Source organism: Euprymna scolopes, chromosome 32 (assembly GCF_053919585.1).
Source record: "Euprymna scolopes isolate OS-2025 chromosome 32, ASM5391958v1, whole genome shotgun sequence".
NCBI classification, from domain to species: domain Eukaryota; kingdom Metazoa; phylum Mollusca; class Cephalopoda; order Sepiida; family Sepiolidae; genus Euprymna; species Euprymna scolopes.
The window spans coordinates 49,885,304-49,895,303 of record NC_136513.1 but is presented as its reverse complement, the minus strand read 5'-3'; the positions used below and the strand labels follow the sequence as shown (position 1 = coordinate 49,895,303).

The 10,000-nt window shown below is 20.3% G+C and overlaps 1 long non-coding RNA gene across 1 annotated transcript in view; it reads right to left on the bottom strand.

The window, feature by feature from the left end:
- The window catches only part of LOC145256346 (uncharacterized), a 259,093-nt gene that overhangs the window by 248,599 nt on the left and 494 nt on the right, over window positions 1–10,000 (bottom strand). Inside the window, exon 1 of the long non-coding RNA XR_013863978.1 lies at window positions 9,111–10,000. This exon is cut by the window's right edge and continues 494 nt beyond it. This is a non-coding gene — a long non-coding RNA (uncharacterized LOC145256346). The remainder of the gene's footprint in view (window positions 1–9,110) is intronic.

Sequence of the window (10,000 nt, the reverse complement as noted above, 5' to 3'; positions counted from 1 at the left end):
CTTTGACACCTTCCTATAGCAGAATTATGAGAAAATGTTTTGTGGCGTTGGTAACACAAGTCAGAAATAGTTTTCAAAAATGTGCGCAGATTCTATCTTTTTTGAAAACGGAGTTTTGTTAAGGTCTTAGTAAGAATTGTTCTACGATAACAGAGAATCCTTCACCCCTGAGGTAATCCTCTACCTGTATAAGAGCCAAATATGTCCAAGTTTCTCTATTCAGAATTTGCGCTAACCACGATTCAGATTTCACCCGCTAACAACATCAGACAACATTAACAACCCTAACAAAATGAAGAAACAAATAAAAAAAAAAAAACACTATCTTCTTCTATGAATAAGATAACGACAGTCTTACCCCCCCCTCCCCACCATAAAAATAATTTTAATCATTTAATTAAAAAAATTATATATAACACTAGCTGTATATATCCGGCGTTGCCAGTTTGAAACATATTGGCGGGGGAGGGGGTAGTAGCATACTATTTAAGGTACATCAAATATCATACGATTTTACGATTTCCCTGAAAGTAGACCACATGTTGAATTTTATGAAAGCATAAAACGCATCCATTTTCGTCTATGAAAATTAAACGGAAAATAACTCTCACAGCTTATATAAACAACTTCACACTTTTAAAAGCAACTGGTGTCGGCTAATAATAATTGAAATCAAATTATAACAAATATGAATTAAATTTTAACTAAATCAAATAAAGCAACTATAAATAATATTTCTAAGTAGAACAATTAAAACGATTCTATTAGAACAAACAATTAATAACATTGAGATACTTATGTAAATAGATTTTCCTTTAATGTACTTCGTAAATAAGGTTACTTCTTGAATGTAGATTTCATTTGAATGAATAGTATATATAAATATCATGCTAGAATAAAGGTGTGTAAACGTCTGTTTTCAGTATGAAAATTAACTTATGAAACTTTTGTGCATATTAAACTGCGAACAAACAAGCAGAATACAATTTTGATAGATATAGTTGTCGTTTTTTTTTTAAATTTCAAATGAAACTTATGTAATAATGTTTTCAAAGATGTGACCAAGTATTTCTATTTTCAACTTTCTTATTTCTTTATTTTTTCATTTTTTTTCTTTATTTTTTCATTTTTTTTCTTTATTTTTTCCATTTTCTCATAAACTCAACAACGCATTTTTAAACAGAGATTTAAATATTTCAACTCACATTTTCATGTGTAAATACTTTTTAATAAGTTATTTATTCTCTTTTGTAAATAAATTTGTAATATTTTTTAATCTTTGTTTTGTTCCTTTATTTAAAAAAAATAATAATAAGCAATATTCTATTATTATTAAAAAATACAATATTCTATTATTAAAAAATAAGCAATCCTACATTATTAAAAATAATAATAAGCAATATTCTATTATTTTTTCTTTTATAAGTAAATTATATATATTTAATAAAAAAACCCAATAAGCAATATTCTATTACTTTTTTCTTTTGTAAATAAAGTTGATATATTTAATTAAAAAATAATATGCAATATTCTATTTTTTTTTCTTTTGTAAAGAAATTTGAAATATTTTTATATTTGTGAATTATTAAAAAAATAAATAATAAGCAATAATTTATTAAAAAACAAACAAATAATAAGCAATAATTTATTAAAAAAACAAATAATAAGCAATAATTTATTAAAAAGCAATACTTTATTAAGAAATAATAAGCAATAATTTATTAAAAAGCAATACTTTATTAAGAAATAATAAGCAATAATTTATTAAAAAATAATAAGCAATAATTTATTAAAAAAAAAATAATAAGCAATAATTTATTTTAAAAAATTATTTTAGAAAATATTAAGCAATAATTTATTAAAAAATAAATAATAAGAAATAATTAATTATAAAAAATAATAAGCAATAATTTATTTAAAAATAAATAATAAGCAATAATTTATTAAAAAAATTAATTAAAAAAAAATAAGCAATAATTAAAAAAATAATAAGCTATAATTTATTAAAAAGCTATAATTTATCAAAAAAAATAATTTATTAAAAAATAATATGCAATAATTTATCAAAAAAAATAAGCAATAATTTATTAAAAAAAATAATAAGCAATAATTTATTTAAAAAATAATAAGCAATAATTTATTTAAAAAAAACAAATAATAAGCAATAATTCATTTAAAAAACAAATAATAAGCAATAATTTATTTAAAAAAATAATAAGCAATAATTCATTTAAAAAAACAAATAATAAGCAATAATTTATTTAAAAAAACAAATAATAAGCAATAATTTATTTAAAAAAATAATAAGCAATAATTTATTTAAAAAAACAAATAATAAGCAATAATTTATTAAAAAAAATAATAAGCAATAATTTATTTAAAAAAACAAATAATAAGCAATAATTTATTTTAAAAAATAATAAGCAATAATTCATGTAAAAAACAAATAATAAGCAATAATTCATTTAAAAAAAATAATAAGCAATAATTCATTTAAAAAAAACAAATAATAAGCAATAATTTATTTAAAAAAATAATCAGCAATAATTCATTTAAAAAAAATAATAAGCAATAATTCATTTAAAAAAACAAATAATAAGCAATAATTTATTTAAAAAAAATAATCAGCAATAATTCATTTAAAAAAAATAATAAGCAATAATTTATTTAAAAAAACAAATAATAAGCAATAATTTATTTAAAAAAATAATAAGCAATAATTCATGTAAAAAACAAATAATAAGCAATAATTTATTTAAAAAAAAGATAATAAGCAATAATTTATTTAAAAAAAAGATAATAAGCAATAATTTATTTAAAAAAATAATAAGCAATAATTTATTTAAAAAAACAAATAATAAGCAATAATTTATTTAAAAAAATAATAAGCAATAATTTATTTAAAAAAACAAATAATAAGCAATAATTTATTTAAAAAGATAATAAGCAATAATTTATTTAAAAAAAAGATAATAAGCAATAATTTATTTAAAAAAAAGATAATAAGCAATAATTTATTAAAAAAAATAATAAGCAATAATTTATTTAAAAAAACAAATAATAAGCAATAATTTATTTAAAAAAATAATAAGCAATAATTCATTTAAAAAAAACAAATAATAAGCAATAATTTATTTAAAAAAATAATCAGCAATAATTCATTTAAAAAAAATAATAAGCAATAATTCATTTAAAAAAAACAAATAATAAGCAATAATTTATTTAAAAAAATAATAAGCAATAATTCATGTAAAAAACAAATAATAAGCAATAATTCATTTAAAAAAAAAACAAATAATAAGCAATAATTTATTAAAAAAAAATAATAAGCAATAATTCATTTAAAAAAACAAATAATAAGCAATAATTTATTTAAAAAAATAATCAGCAATAATTCATGTAAAAAACAAATAATAAGCAATAATTCATTTAAAAAAAACAAATAATAAGCAATAATTTATTTAAAAAAATAATCAGCAATAATTCATTTAAAAAAAATAATAAGCAATAATTTATTTAAAAAAATAATCAGCAATAATTCATTTAAAAAAAAACAAATAATAAGCAATAATTTATTTAAAAAAATAATCAGCAATAATTCATTTAAAAAAAATAATAAGCAATAATTTATTTAAAAAAATAATAAGCAATAATTCATGTAAAAAACAAATAATAAGCAATAATTTATTTAAAAAAAAGATAATAAGCAATAATTTATTTAAAAAAAATAATAAGCAATAATTCATTTAAAAAAAACAAATAATAAGCAATAATTTATTTAAAAAAAGCAAATAATAAGCAATAATTTATTAAAAAAAAAAATAACAAGCAATAATTTATTTAAAAAAACAAATAATAAGCAATAATTTATTTAAAAAAAGCAAATAATAAGCAATAATTTATTAAAAAAAAATAACAAGCAATAATTCATTTAAAAAAAACAAATAATAAGCAATAATTCATTTTAAAAAAACAAATAATAAGCAATAATTCATTTAAAAAAAACAAATAATAAGCAATAATTCATTTAAAAAAAACAAATAATAAGCAATAATTCATTTTAAAAAAACAAATAATAAGCAATAATTTATTTAAAAAAACAAATAATAAGCAATAATTTATTAAAAAAAAATAACAAGCAATAATTCATTTAAAAAAAACAAATAATAAGCAATAATTCATTTTAAAAAAACAAATAATAAGCAATAATTTATTTAAAAAAACAAATAATAAGCAATAATTTATTAAAAAAAAATAACAAGCAATAATTTATTTAAAAAAACAAATAATAAGCAATATTCTCATTTATGTTCTCATAGGGAGTGTTTTTTCACAGCGTTTTGACCGATGTAACCTCCAACCTTCTTCAATTTCATCTTGTCAAACTTATAAATCAGAACTGCTTGCCTTTTCCTGCTTTTCAACTGACTACAATATGGTCGTCTTCAAGTCCAATGTAAACAAGTTCTTGATGAGCTGCTCCCCTTAAGTAATCCAATGTACCAAATTTCCACTACTAACGATTACGGCATGTTCCCATTGACTACTGTACACTTATTAACCCTTATCCTCGAATGGTCTCCGGGCCTTGATAAGTGGTGACTCCTATGTAAAAAAAAAAATGTACCTGTATATATTTTTTAAAATGAATACTATTATTGCATGTTACGTTTCTAAAGTTTCTAAATGAGAGTTGGTTATTTGCATTATTACGCTTGTTCAGAATACTGTTCTCATCTCGAGTGTTATTTTCACAAGATTTCGGTCGATATAACCTCCGATCTTTTTCAGATCTATCTCGTGGAACTAGAGAATCTGCACAGAATTTCGAATGGAACCGTCTATTTAATTGCAAACATCCGTGGCGCAGTGGTTAGAGTATTTGGAAAAATTCAGCTGTAAAAGGGATATTCTTCAGAAGGTTGAAAGTTCAATCCTTGGTGTTGGCGGCTGAAAATACAATTGTGAATTACTTAGGGCCTCTATCCAGTTGTGGCTGATGGAATGAGAACATGCTACCTCGATTTTTTTTTTTTAATTCAATTTATAGCATTATATAATCAATTCTTAATGCTGCAATATTTTAAGTTATAAATTTATTATATTTTTTACTAGAATATCTTGTCCTTTTCTTTTCCAGTTTTAACAACTAGTCTTTTACTTTTCAATGTTTAAGCTTAACCATATTGCTTTTCATGCTCGCATTTTCCTATTGTAATATATATATATATGGATATTTATATATACGGATATATCTATACTGGTAACTAAATTGAATATTGAAATCCTCATATCTTTGGTTCTATAGAACATGAAAATTTGCAGGCTTTTTGAAGATTATAATACTATGGTATTATAACACTATAATAGTATTACAGTAGTATAATACTTTTTGAAAATTATAATATAATGGTTATAATTCAATGACAATTGGTAAAAAAAAGAATCTATATTTTTAAACTAATAAAATATCAACAAATTTGCCTACATTTGTATATATAGTGTCCTGGCAGGCTAGGTTCAGTTTTGTTGCTTTAGGATGAATTTTGCTAAGGGTTGTTTTGCTTAGTTGTCTCCACCTGCGCCGTTGCCAGGCCACTAATATGGATATATCTATACTGATAGCTAAATTGAATATTGAAATGCTCATATCTTTGGTTCTATGGGATGAAACTACATCAATATGCTATTTCGGTTGTATCCCTTGTGGCCTTGCCAGGTCACTAATATATATATATATATATATATATATATATATATATATATATATATATATATATATATATATATAAGGCACTTTGTCTGTATATGTGTGTAAGTTAATTCCCTATGGACTTCGAATAGACTGAGCTGATGTTTTGAAATTTCAGACAAATGTACTTTGCTTTTGAGTGTTATTGATTAAAGAAGGAACAGCCAGATTTTGATCAAAGTTAACACCCTTATACAGTCTAACATTACAAGTGCATTTGAGAACTTTTCTTACTACACAAGCAGAAAAGTATAAAATATAAAAAATATAAAACAAACACTAGGTTCTTTGATAAAACAGGGGCGCGTTCAAAATGAATGTTTCAGAATTTAACCATGCTACTTGACTTTATATATATACATATATATTATATGTATATATATACATATATATTATAAGTATATATATACATATATATTATATGTATATATATACATATATATTATAAGTATATATATACATATATATTATATGTATATATATACATATATATTATATGTATATATATACATATATATTATATGTATATATATACATATATATTATATGCATATATATACATATATATTATATGCATATATATACATATATATTATATGCATATATATACATATATATTATATGCATATATATATATATTATATATATATATTGTATATATATATATTGTATATATATATATTGTATATATATATTGTATATATATATTGTATATATATATTATATGTATATATATTATATGTATATATATATTATATGTATATATATATTATATGTATATATATATTATATGTATATATATATTATATGTATATATATTATATATATACATATTCATTATATATAAACATATATATTATATGTATATATATATTATATGTATACATATATATTATATATATACATATATATTATATGTATATATATATTATATGTATATATATATTATATGTATATATATTATATGTATATATATATATTATATGTATATATATATTATATGTATATATATTATATGTATATATATTATATGTATATATATATTATATGTATATATTATATGTATATATATATTATATGTATATATATATATTATATGTATATATATATTATATGTATATATATATTATATGTATATATATATATGTATATATATATATATTATATGTATATATATATGTATATATATATATTATATGTATATATATATATTATACATATATATTATATGTATATATATACATATATATTATATGTATATATATACATATATATTATATGTATATATATATTATATGTATATATATATTATATGTATATATATATTATATGTATATATATATTATATGTATATATATATTATATGTATATATATTATATGTATATATATATATTATATGTATATATATATATATTATATGTATATATATATTATATGTATATATATATATTATATGTATATATATTATATGTATATATATATTATATGTATATATATATTATATGTATATATATTATATGTATATATATATTATATGTATATATATTATATGTATATATATATTATATGTATATATATATTATATGTATATATATATTATATGTATATATATATATTATATGTATATATATATATTATATGTATATATATATATATTATATGTATATATATATATTATATATATATATATATTATATGTATATATATATATTATATGTATATATATATATATTATATGTATATATATATATTATATGTATATATATATATTATATGTATATATATATATTATATGTATATATATATATATTATATGTATATATATATATTATATGTATATATATATTATATGTATATATATATATATTATATGTATATATATATTATATGTATATATATATTATATGTATATATATATTATATGTATATATATATATTATATGTATATATATATATTATATGTATATATATTATATGTATATATATATTTATTTATATATGTATGTATTTATATATGTATGCATATATGTATGTATATATATGTGCTTCTCTTCTATATATATATGTATATATAAATATGTTTATATCTAAATATATGTAAGAGAAAGAAAATTAAAACTATAAGTTGAAATTTACAATCAAAATATATTGTTCGACTGAATACTCCAAAACAACAATTTACAAAGTCCTTATTCCGTGGAGTTTCAAAGAATGCTATTCTTGTTATTCTTCTCATCAGAGGACATAGAGAAATCAGCAAATTATATTTGTAGCAATGCTAGAATTTGCTAGTTAAGGCATTAAGTGAAATAATAAATAATAATAATATATAATAATAATATAATATATAATAATAATTGATATATGCACATATAAATATATGCATATAAATATATATGCATATATATATATATGTGTATGTATATATATATATATATATATATATATATATATATATATATATATATATATATATTATTTGTTTTTATTTTTGCGATATGTTTTGAACGAATTCAATTATTTTACAAAAGTGTATTTTTACCTAAATGCGAGTTGGGAATAATTTTCCCTTTACCAATTTGGTGCCCCCACATGGGTAGCGGCATATATATTGTTTTTAAAATATAATTATCTACTGACACGTGTTTCATCTTTTACGACTCATCAGAGTGGCTGAATCTAGCGATATATATATATATATATATATATATATATATATATATATATATATATATAATGAATGACAAAAGTCTATATTCCAAAGTTCATGATGTTCACCATCTTACAATTTATTCCTTTAATTCACAGTATTTGACAGTATTTGTTTCGTAGTACAAAATCAATCACTTAATTATTTTATCAATCAGTGAATCTATTATGCTCTTAACTCATCAGAAGGAATAGCAACAATCAATCGGTCAAAAGGAAATAAAGTGCGTTTTGACATGATTAAAAATCCGAAAATTGGAAGAGAAGTTGTAAATATCTTATATGTTTGCATTACACCATTGTGTGTGTGTGCGTGTGTGTATGCTAATCTGTGTATAATTAATTTAAATATGTTTAGGGAGAGAATGTAAGCACTTACGCATGCAAACGTATATATACACACACACACACACACACACACACACACACACACACACACACACACACATATATATATATACGTGGGTGGGTGTGTGTATGTGCATATATGTGTATATATATGTATGTATATATATATATATATATATATATATATATATATATATATATATATATATACGGAGAAAAATACATATGTGCCTGTGTGCATGGTCAGAATAATGGAAGAATCACAAATACATTAAAAATGGTCATCAAATTATCCCTTACCTTTTGGTCAGCCCCCTAAGTGTGGCGCTTGTTTTGTCGTCTGCTATGCATATCCTGGATTTTGCATTATATATGATTATTTTAAAAAATATTATGTTTGTCCAGTGGTAATCCTCCTGTTGCAACATATTCATGCTAATATCCCTCGTCGTGTAAAATATCTTGCTAAGAAAACCCAGGTCACTATTATTTATATGTTTTCTGTTTTCCTTCTATTAGTAGCCTAGTGCCCCAACTGAACTGATATTTTTTAATGTGAAGAAAATCCAGCTCTACAAAAAGGGGGCACTCTAGAAAGGAACAAAAATAAAAATTTTCGCAGTCATTAAGGGTTTCTCCTCCACTGACTGAGGACAGGAAAGGTGAAGTGTAGCATCAGAACAGATACTACACTGTGATCTTGGCCTGAACTAATGTTAAACATACAACTGCGTCGTTATTTGTGCTTACAATTCTCACTGACTGCTCGCCACAACTTGTCCTGTAAAAAAGTCTCAATAAAAAATGGCACTTCGTATCACTTGCATACGATTTAATGCTATCCGCAGCTTCACCGAACGTTCATTCTTCTAACATTTTTGTACTTAAGGGTGGCCGAGTCGTTATAAACACTGTTGGTCCAGTTTAATTCCTGCGCAGTTGCAGGGTCGGTAGATGGTTATTTACTGAGATTAACAAGAGAAAGGAGGGTGGCCCACTCTGCCTGTGAACTGAAACTTCGAGATAAAGAGGACACTTTTGGGTCGACAACTTTTTGCCTTTGTTTGTTCCGAAACGGAAAAAAAAAAGAAAAAAAAAAAAAAAAAAGAAAAAAAAAGTAGTGCAATTGATTCCTAACTTTGTTAGCAAACTTTGAATTCAGTATTTATTAGATTTCGGAAGGCAATCTT